Source organism: Poromitra crassiceps, assembly GCF_964638095.1.
Source record: "Poromitra crassiceps genome assembly, chromosome: 2".
NCBI classification, from domain to species: domain Eukaryota; kingdom Metazoa; phylum Chordata; class Actinopteri; order Beryciformes; family Melamphaidae; genus Poromitra; species Poromitra crassiceps.
This window is the reverse complement of record NC_139624.1, coordinates 114,598,091-114,610,210: the sequence shown is the minus strand read 5'-3', so window position 1 is coordinate 114,610,210 and position 12,120 is coordinate 114,598,091.

Below are 12,120 nucleotides of genomic sequence, written 5' to 3'. Positions count from 1 at the left end.
TATGACCACTGTCCGAAAAAGATTTTGGCTATAACTTTTGAAAGAGATGAGCTAGAAATACAGACTTGGTGTCTATCTTATGTTTTTTGACCATTAGAAAGGTGTTGGAATGCTTATCTTTACTAATGAAGATGTGTGTGGACCCCTAATCTGCATATTTCCAAGATGGCGGCTACCTGAATATGAGTTTTACCATAACTGTTGATGCTTTTAGTAAACTCGGTGTCCATTTTATGGTTTTTGAGTTTTAGAAACACATTGTAATACTCAGATTTATGATTGAATCTATCTATAGCACTCTACTTTGCAGAGTAAGTAGGCTACCAATATGGCTGCTATCCCATTTCTTTTTACATACACTTTTGTAGTTGTAAGAATGAGTTACCATCAAACTGGTGGAAACAAACAATCTACAGTATTTATCTTACATATTTTATTGAAACAATTAGTGAGTAACACTTAGGTATGTCCATGGGTTGGGGGGAGTTAAGTTAGATTGAGTGTAAAGTGTTTTTTGTTTATATCCTTATATCCACAGCCAGATTAATCAAATATTGTTGTCTTGACCGCATTGTTGGTACAGGCACTCTTGCATCCACATTGAGGTGCCACGGGCTCCAGCTTTACAGCATTCACAGCACCCACTACATGACTTTTTGCAGCTGCAGCAGAGAATGATTACTCAGGCTTTACTGGCATCTGAAAGATGGGTCCAGTAAGGTTCCCAAGTCTTGGTCATGGGTGTCCCAGTACCAGCCCCACGTACGGAACTCTGGATATTTTGCTGGACAGAGGTTGCCTGATTCGAGTAGAAGCTGGTCTGCAGCAGTCCCCATTTGACATACTGAATCAGTGCATCTTGGGTGGGAGGCAAGTGCTTGGTACCATTTGAGAAAAGCTGATGTCTGGCTTCATCTACTTGGCTGGAGACACAGCTCTTGCTGGACATGACAACAACCATAATGCTTCCAGTCTTTGGACATCGACATCTGAGTTGATCGGTTCAGGCTCCAAGGTGAAGGCGTCCACGGTCTCAGTGAGATCCAATGTTGCTTCCCAAGCTGCCCATCCACTCCTTTTCCCATAGCCCTGGAAGGCTGATGTAGTATCACATCATTTTAGCACATGGAGGAGATGTAATGCCAGTGATCTCTGGGGGCCAAGAACATTGCAGATTTTGTGAACATAAATGTACTTTCCACATTTTCATTCATACATTACACAAGATGGCCGCAGCGTGAGTGGACGTATCTCAAGCTAAGTCTGCTTGTCTCTGTTAATGTAGCTCTTTAAGCTCTCCTATTCATCTGGACCACATATTTTTGATGTGAATTGACTCTTGATAAGACGAGCATTGTGTATCTGATCTTTGTTATCATCTCTCAAAATGGATGGGGCTGAAATTTCGCTTCAAACTTTGTGGAACGCCATTCAACAAACAAAGACAGACATGGTGTCTCATTTTGACTCAAAAGTGGATCCGATGCAACGTAGTCTCAGCACCATTGAGATCTCCTTGGCTACTTTGGGAGAACAAGTTAATTTGTTGGAGCAACGAGTTGGCGCTAACGAGGATAATGTACAAGAGATGACCGTTAAGATGCAACAGCTTGAGAAGGACAACTCCTACCTGATGGACAAAGTTGATGATCTGGAAAATCGAAGCCGACGCTCTAATCTCCGCTTCGTTGGGATCCGTGAGTCCGTGGAAGGCGATGATATTGCTGGATTCATGTCCCGGCTGATCCCTCAGCTATTGGGCCAAGAAAACTTCCACACCCCGCCGATCATTGAGAGGGCACATCGCTCCCCCACAGTCCGTCAAATCGACAGAACCAACCCCAGGTCTATCATGATCACGCTCCTTAACTTCCAGGACAAGGTGAAAATTCTTCGCTTTGCCAGGGAGAAAAAGCAGCTGGAATTCAACGGATCCCGCATCTCCATTTATCCAGATTTCAGTGCCGAACTGACGAGGAGGCGCCGGTGCTATGATCCCGTGAAACGCAAGCTTCGTGAACTTAAACTGAAGTATTTTCTCCGTTATCCTTGTACGCTGTGTGTGATTGTTGCTGGCAAGCAGCAGAGTTTCACCTCCCACAAGCTCGCTGAAGCTACCTTCATGTCTCCCTCGTCTTCTCCGGGACTTTGATCCTTCTTGATGTGATTGCTGGGGCTAACGTTAGCATGATAACCTCCATCAAACTGGCTCTCTAATTTTGTGACTTTCTGCTCTCGATATACTTTCTTCGATGAATGGCGTTAAATGTGATTATTTGTTGGCAATTCATGATGGGTTTATTATTACTCTTATTATGTTATAATGTTGGCCAAATTGTTGTTGATGGATATGAGAAACAACAGGTTGACTTGCAGCCGAGTGTTTACTTTCTACCGTCGCAAAACTGATGACGTCACTTCTTCTTCGTCACGTTAGAGGCTGCCAATTGTATTCGTAATTACTCACTGCTGCCCCTAGCTGGTGGTGTTCTTCTTCTTCTTCTTTGGTGTTTTGTGGCGGTTGGCAACCAACTTGGAGGTGCATTACCGCCACCAACTGGACTGAGCTGGTAGTGTTTAATGCTGCGAGTGATTATATTATTATTGAGCTACAGCTTATCACTACTATTTTTTCTTTAATGCAGACTTTGTTTTGAGTTTAATTAATTGTCTTCTGACCTATGCCTGCGTGGCTCTGTTTACTCATGGATATGCTCTGGGATGTGCTGTCCTGGGTTGCTGGGTCATTCTTGTGTGTGTTTTTTTTTTGTTTGTTTTTTTGTGTTTTTCGTGTTTATGTGTCTTGTGTGTTTGCTGTATTTAATGAACTTTGCAATCTGTACAACCTCTTTCTATTTTGGATCCAACTATTTCTGAATCTTTGTTTGATCAGGATCTGTACCATTTGTTGGTTTAGATATCGGAATGGATGATGTTAAAGGATTAAAAATTATTCATGTGAATATAAGGAGTCTTGTGCCTAAAATCGACTTACTTCGTGCTTGGGTAGTCCTACACAAGCCGAATATTATTACACTTTCGGAAACATGGCTCAATAATAGCATCACTGATAATGAAATAAATCTGACAAACTATGTTCTTTATAGATCTGATAGGAGTACCAGGGGAGGAGGAGTGGCCATATATATTTCTTCTGATCTGGTATCTGAGTTAAGTATACCCACAGTTGAGCCTTTACACTTTGAAAGCATTTTTGTTAAGGTCATTTTTAATGCAAATAAATGTATAACTATTGGTAGCATCTATAGACCACCCTCCTCACCTGCAGAGTCCTTCAACTGCTTTATTTCCACCATCAACTCAATTTCATCTAGAAATGAAATTATTTTACTGGGTGATTTTAATAAAAACTGGTTGGATAAGTCATCTGACAAAGAAAAAAACTTACTCAGCAGTCTAAATATTACTCAAATTATTAATGAGCCTACTCGTATCACCCCTAGAACCCATTCCTTGCTTGACTGGATACTTGTTTCACATCCAAACCGAATTTTAATTTCTGGTGTTATGTCTGATTGTTTTAGTGATCACTCTATCATTTACTGTGTTTGGAAAATTAAATTGCCTAAATTACCTCCAAAATTTATCAAAATTAGACAATACAAAAAATTGAATTCCGATCTGTTTATAAATGACTTGATTGGTATTAATTGGGAAAGATTCCAGTTAATACCTAATGTACAAGATTCTTGGGATTTTTTTTACACCGAGTTCATGGCTGTTGTGGACAAACATGCTCCTTGGAAATCTGTTAAAGTCAAAGGTAAACATCTCCCTTGGATCAGCTCGGAACTTATTAGTCTTTTCAAGCAGAGGGACAAAGCTTGGTCTAGATTCCGTCTGACTAAGGATAATGCTGATTGGGAGGTATACAGGCAGTTGAGAAATGTAAGCAAGACAAAAACTCGTAATGCAAAATCTAATTATTATAAGGATTCCCTCACTAATGATTTTAAGAACCCTAAACAATTTTGGAATAAAATCAAAACTATTATGAATACCTCTGATAAACAACCTATTAATAAAATAAGACTCTCCAATAATATATTGCATGACTCATTGTCTATTGCTCAAGCTTTCAATCAACATTTCTCATCTGTCTGTTCTACTTTGCTACCTGACTCCTACCTGAATACTGGCTCTCATAATAGCTCTCCTTGTACTAGTTCTTTTTCCTTTAGCAAAATTTCTCCAACTGATGTTCTGAAGGCCATTAATGAGTTAAATGTTAGCAGTAGTGCTGGGCTTGATGGGTTAGAAAATAGATTTATTAAACTAGCTGTCAATGTCATTATTTATCCACTTGCCGATTTATTTAACCTCTCCTTGTCTACCTGTGAGTTACCATTTATTTGGAAATGTGCACGCATTACTCCACTGCATAAAGGAGGAGATATACTTGATTGTAACAACTACAGACCTATATCCATTATATGTTATATTGCTAAGATATTCGAAAAATTAATTTATAATCAACTCTCTAAATATCTTAGTAATAATAATTTATTATCACCTTGTCAATCTGGTTTTAGGTCTAATCACTCCACAACCACTGCACTCCTTAAATTTACGAATGATGTGTATTCTGCTGCTGATAATGGTGACCTCACAGGTGCTATATTTATTGATTTAACCAAAGCCTTTGATTTTGTAGATCGCTATTTGCTTTTGGATAAACTCCATGCCCTTGGCCTTTCTGATAATGCAGTTTTGTGGTTCAGTGCATACCTCCATAACAGAAGACAATGTGTAGTCTTAAATGGTAAAAAATCTGATTTGTTGATTCAACAACAAGGTGTGCCCCAGGGTTCAACACTGCAGGGACCACTTCTTTTTTCTATTTTTGTTAATGATCTCCCACTAATATTTAATAATTGTTTTGCCCAACTTTATGCAGATGACACGGTCATATACACTTCTAAACCAGATTTACTTCAAATTCAAACTTATCTTCAGTCTGATTTCATTATTTTACAAAATTGGCTTTCATGTAACAAACTTTTGCTCAATAAAACTAAGTCCTATATTATGGTATTTGGTACTACACAGAAACTCAATTCCAACCCCGGTTCCTGATGTTGTTTATCAAAACGCATCAAAATCTGACCTTATTCCACTTAACACAGCTTATAATAGAATTTGTAGATTTGTCCTTGGTTGCCCTTTTCTTACTCACCACTGTACAATGTATCAGACACTTAATTTTCCATCCCTAAACACAAGAAGACACATTCACTGGCTTCAACTTATTTTTAAATGTATTCACCTCAGTTATCCTCTTTACTTAAAACAGTATCTTGTACCTTTCTCATCCAGATATCAAATGAGGCACTCTGCTCAGCTATATTTCTCTGTTCCTCATGCAAAGAAAACTATTGGCAAAAGAGCTTTTAGGCATAAAGCACCAGCAGACTGGGACAATCTACCTGCTGATATTCGTTCTATCTCATCATTTGGTTTGTTTAAGCATGCTCTGTCCTCTTTGTTTGTGATTCATTGCTCTTGTTATCACTGATGACATTTATATCATGTATATATATATCATTTATATCATATATTATATTATATCATATAACAGATCTGATCGTAGTTGGCGATCCATTTTTGTTTTGATTGTTCATCTACAGGCCTTTGGCCACCTTGTGGTTGTACTGCTTCATTGTTTTCATTGATTTATGTGTGTGTGTGTGTGTGTGTGTGTGTGTGTGTGTGTGTGTGTGTGTGTGTGTGTGTGTGTGTGTGTGTGTATGTTTTTTTTTTTTTTTTTTTTCCTTTCTTTGCTGTCTGTATGTTAAATATGTTTTTCTCTGTCTGCTATGTAATGATTGTTCTGCATGTTGGGACCCCCTCGAAAACGAGATGATTCATCTCAAGGGGTTTATCCTAATAAATACAATTTCAAACATGTGAAGCCGATCCAGTTCTCTGTGAGGCCTAATGTGTAGAAGAAGCGTATTGCAAGTATTACAACATCACTGTCGGGCGTATGGATCCTGAGTTTCTATGGCTACTGGCCGCAGCATGTGCCAGGTGCTATAAATCATTCTACTGTAGTGTCTGCTTCAGGATGGTTACAAGGCTGAAGTGCAGATATGTCATATTCAGATCTGTTGGAAAGTACAACATCCTTCTTGGTAGAAAGGAGGAGTTCATCCCAAAACCCTGGTCGCCCTCACCTTGGGGTTGTCATGTACAGCAAAAGCTGTGGCTCCAGCCAAGTAGATGATGCTAGACATTGGCTTTTTTCAAATGCATCAAGAGAACCTGCCTCCCACCCAAGATGCACTGATTCAGCATGTCAAATGGGGACTGCTGCAGGCCAGCTTCTACTGGAATCAGGCAACCTCTGTCCAGCAAAATATCCAGAGTTCAGTACGTGGGGCTGGTACTGGGACTCCATGACCAAGACTTTGGAACCTTACTGGACCCATCTTCCAGATGCCAGTAAAGCCTGAGCAATCATTCTCTGCTGTGTCTGCAAAAAGTAATGTAGTGTGTGCTGTGAATGTTGTAAAGCTGGAGCCCGTGGCACCTCAATGTGGATGCAAGAGTGCCTGTACCAACAATGAGGTCAAGACAACAATATTTTAGTAATCTGGCTGTGGATATAAGGATATAAACAAAACCCACTTGTCATCTGAAGTCTTTTATGCAAAATCAGTCACCCTGGTAAATCAAAAGGACTGAGCACTTCTAACTCAATTCAACCTATGGACATACAGTAAGTAGGCTACTACTCACTTGTACATATAGGCACCAATATATGTTTTGTTATGTTGTTTTTGTTTCTGATATTGTAATATTTTGTTCAAATTCTAAACACCTTTGATCAGTATTGATAGCATTTCACAATGGAGAGCATTGATGCACAGACTGGCTATTACAGATTTTATTGAAACAATTAGACAAATAGAGTATAACCCATTCCCATTGATACAGGTAAGATACATACTGTAGATTGTTTGTTTCCACCAGTTTGATGGTAACTTATTCTTACAAGTCTACACTCAATCTGGGTGAAAGTGTATGTAAAAAAAAAATTGGTTAGTGGCCATATTGGTAGCCTACTTACTATGCAAAGTAGAGTGCTATAGATAGATTCCATCATAAATCTGAGTATTACAATGTGTTTCTAAAACTCAAAAACCATAAAATGGACACCGAGTTTACTAAAAGCATCAACAGTTATGGTAAAACTCATATTCAGGTAGCCGCCATCTTGGAAATATGCAGATTAGTCAAGTCAAGTCAAGTCAAATTTTATTTATATAGCACCTTTCATACACAAAGGCAATTCAAGGTGCTTTACAAAAAAATAATCGAAAAAACAAGCAGCAAAGCAATGCACATATAAAAAACACATAAAAAACACAGCCGACAGTTTTAGTTAAAATATATACTCAAATTAACAAACATGAAACATTATTTCTGTTTTAAATAAGTTACAAGGCATTCTTCAGTATTATTATTACATGTACAGTCCATTTGTTGGAAATGTACAGGATTTTTTTTTTTTTTAATTACAGGCCGAGAGAGGCAGTAGTTTAGTAGCAGTTAAAAGCAAGAGTAAACATAAAGGTCTTTAGCTTGGATTTAAAAATAGGCAGAGTAGGGGCAGATCTAATGTGTTCAGGGAGTTTGTTCCAGTTATGAGAGGCATAGTGGGAGAACGCGGCTTCACCATGTTTTGATTTGGTCCTCGGGACAATTAGTAGACCAGTGCCTGAAGATCTCAGGGATCTGGATGGTTCATAGTGTAGAAGCATTTCAGAGATGTAGTGTGGGCCTGACCCGTTGAGAGATTTGTAAACTATTAGCAGAATTTTAAAGTCTATTCTAAGATTTACTGGCAGCCAATGCAGGGATTTGAGAACTGGTGTAATGTGTTCAGCTTTCTTGGTTCTTGTTAGAACTCTAGCAGCCGCATTCTGAATGAGCTGTAGTTGTTTAATAGCTTTTTTGGGAAGACCATTGAAAAGACTGTTGCAGTAGTCTAGCCTGCTAGAAATGAAAGCATTAATTAGTTTTTCAAGATCTTGTTTGGACATATATAGCCTCTAATCCTTGCTATATTTTTTAGATGATAGAAGGCAGATTTTCTTATAAGCTTGATGTGGGAGTTGAAATTTAGATCAGAGTCAATAATAATGCCAAGATTTTTTACCTGGTCCTTTGGCTTCAAAGATAGGGGGATTAGGGGTCCACACACATCTTCATTAGTAAAGATAAGCATTCCAACACCTTTCTAATGGTCAAAAAACATAAGATAGACACCAAGTCTGTATTTCTAGCTCATCTCTTTCAAAAGTTATAGCCAAAATCTTTTTCGGACAGTGGTCATATTGGATGTTTTTGAGTTTTACTATACCAAACCTGTTAAAATCATTAAAACAACCCTCTCAATCAATTCCTCATGCAGAAATCATACAGAAAAGTGGTGTCATTTGTCTCTGTATGATGTCTAGTTCAAAAGTTATGACCCTTATCCATTTTCATCAGACATCGCAATATGCCCGCAAAGATGGCCGCCAAACGGACCCATGGGACACTATTTCAACGGGGTAACAACAAAATTTGCTTATTAGACACCTTGAGGAGTACAAAAATCTATGTTAGAAAAATATATCTTCCGGGTGCGCGGGGACCCCCGTTCCTACTACTATATTCAGTTGGTTCATGAAATCGCTGGGCTGCGTGCCCTCCAGTGTTGCTCCTGGCCAATCCCGGCACCACAGGGCGTGGTTATTGCTTATCCTATGTGGGGTTAGAAATCACGCAGCTCAGGCACACCTCACACAACAGCAGCTGAATCTCTGCTGCTTCCGGGTCTGCGCGCTGGCTGGGGGCTAAAGTTCTTTGCTTCAGCTGCGTCAAGCTAGAGTAGACATGACATGATAATACCGGAAGCATAACGGTTTCGCCTTCAAAATAAAGGTGTTCAATCTGCCACCTCTGGGATAAAAGGGGAATTAGGTTGTTATGATGTGCAGAACAAGAAACAAACACATCAAAGATCTTAGTCAGTGGAATAATTACAATAAATGGTGGATAAAACTATGGCAGTAAAACAGATAGGCCTACGAGCTTATGATGGCTAGATTTGGTGGAGGTTAAATCTACCTTAATTTAGCTTTAGATTGATTTTGTTGTTGTTGTTGCTTATCAAAGTAGCCTATGTTAAAATGATGTAGCCTAGCCTATAAGTTAAATGAGGATAGGTCTTTTAGAGAAAAATATAAATGAATGATTGATTTGTTATACAGTAAGGGTCTAAATGGAAAAACAAATGGTGGATTAAATCCCTTGGTTCGTATCCTATATAAACCGGAAGAGCTCATGACTTTTCCTCTCTACCTCCAAAGTAACCTTGTGTCACCAGGCTCATTACTACAGGCAGGAAGATCCGCCCCGTGTTCCGCTTTGTGTGCCACAGTGTTTTCGTTCCCCCATTTTACCGTTTTGACCGGCGGTGTGTCAGGCGGCGATGCCATTATTTGGGTTTAGTTTGTTTTAGTTTGTTTTTTAGCTTTTTGGGTAGCTAGATAGGCCTACTCATGTCGCCCATATTTTCTGAACAGAACGGAAGGATGGCGAATGATGGTGTGTTCCGCCCATAGTCGGTTGACACCAAGGGCGTCGTTTTGGTGTCAAAGTTGGTAGGGTCGAGGACGGCATGAGGGGAGGGTGTTTCGGTGGCGCCCGCAAGGGCGCTGCCGAAAAAAATTAGAGGTTTTTGTTTGACCTTTTTTAGGGGGTCATCCCTATGTTCCCCGGGTCCTATGTTCCCCGCTTTCCCCAAATAGGGTCCTATGTTCCCCGCTATGTTCCCTGGGAGAGGTTAGGTTTTGGGTTAGGGTCTGGGGGAGGTTAGGTTTAGGCGTGGGGGGTGGGAGAGGTTAGGTTTTGGGTTAGGGTCTGGGGGAGGTTAGGTTTAGGGTTAGTGAAAAACGGGGAATATAGAACCCGGGGAACATACAACCCGGGGAACATAGACATGATCCCTTTTTTAGCCATATTTAGACGAATATCTCATTTTAAATCAACATTAGGATTATACTGTTGTGATGTCATTATTCAGTATCTTCTCCTTTTCTCAATAACTTTCATGTCACCACCTGCTCAGCTCTCCTGTCAGCATAATTGTAACTAACAAACACAAACTGGAGGTTTAGCCATCTAATCATGTTCTTTCACAAACAGCCGGTTTGGAAAGAAAAAATTGCCACTGAATCCCACACATCATACATCCTACATTTCTTCCTCCTAAGAGTTGCATGATCTTCAGTCAGATGTCAATTGCCACCATTTGACATCGCCAATACACTGTTGTCATCGCGCAAGCACATGGCTACTTAATATGGACGTTAACGTCCATATTATAGCCATGTGCTTCAGCTGCGCGCTGTACTTTGCTAAATTAGCATCGATGCTAGCGGGACTTACCTGCTTGCTGCTGCTTGCACTGCTGCACTGCTGCGTCACTGCTGCTTGCTGGTAATGTTAATCCCATGTCAGAAAAAGTCTCCAGATTTGTCGCTAACAGGAGGGTCTGTCTGCTGCGCGTGATTTCTATAACCCGGAAAACTGTGTGTGGGTGGGCGTTTGTTTGGTCATCAGCCAAATGAGCCAATCAAACGGGAGTTTTGGGAAAAAAAACTGGACTGGCCCATTCAGTTGTGAAAAACGGGTAAATGTAACTTTGAACATATTGCAAACTAATTTCACTCAATAATGGTCGGGTCAATTCTATCCTTGCAAAATATGGGAAGACAATCTAAATGACCTATATAACTGCACTCCAAAGATAATGCAAATAAGGTTGCTTAAAAGTTGGTAGGGACAATTGGACACCCTGAAATGTTGGTAGGGTCAGGACCCCACCAACCCTACCCAAATCAACGCGCTTGGTTGACACAGAACGAGGTTTTTGACCGCAGACTACCTCCAAAGTAGTCTGACGTGGTCAGACCCACCGTCGACGTCAGCAAGCTTCCAGCGACGGAGAAAGCATCTATGGCTGGCACTGCGAGACTTACGGCCGGTTCACACACACGCCTACGCCTATGCCTACGCCTATGCCTATGCCTACGCATATAGGCATTGCTTCATGCACGCCTGGCGCCTATTTTCGTTCACACAGGACGCCACGCTCTGCGCTACGCTGAACACATGAGCAGCGGTTTTTTTACACTTTTCAGATCTGATTTATAGCATGGGTGAGTCCTCTTTTTTATTGTAATGTGCAAGTGAGGATGTCTGTCTATTTCTTGGCCCGCTGTAATTGTTATTTTCCCTCGGGTAATCATGTGACTATGAGTCATCAACACCATGAGTGATACATGCATTGAGACAGGGGGGGTATATATACATCTGACAGAAAAGACGTTAATAGAGGAACACATGAAGGACAGCTCTCTTACTATGCACTCGTTAATTCGCGCTCCACCCTCCCTTTTGGGCAAACTCGGTAGAAAATATGGCCCAAGTCCACCAGAAACAACAGCCAGCTTGACAGTTCAGCGCGCCTAGAGCTGAAAAATAGAACAGACGCCTAAACGATAAATGCAGCGCAGCGTAGGCACAGCGCGAGCGTGGCTTCAGCACAGCGTGGCAGCGGTATGTGTGAACGCTCTCGTCTGTTAACAAGGACGCCTAAATTTTAGGCGTTGCTTAGGCGTTGCATTAAGCATTGCTCTAGGCGTGTGTGTGAACCGGCCGTTAAGCTTGTGGCATATTCTTCGCGCCCAGCCAAGCGCATAGGGCGCACGGCGATTATGACGTCATCGCACGGGGCGTGTCGGGGGGCGAGGCCTGAGCGCAGCGCGGCGCGTCCATGGAGATTTTTCTATCAGCGCGTCGGGTTTTGCTGCCTGTGCCTGTGAGATCTCCGTGGTAGGCTATCAGCGGATATCTGCTGATTGAGTCCTCACCGTTGTAAAGTTGCCTTTGAAGCATGGCGTTCGATTATAACGAACTAGTTGTGTGGCTTAGCCTTCCCAAATGTTGAGGGTCATTTTTTATAATTTAATACATAGAATTGGGAACGTTACATTAAATTTCATTCAGACTGCCTGGAGCCTGGAGCTGCGCACTGAGTAT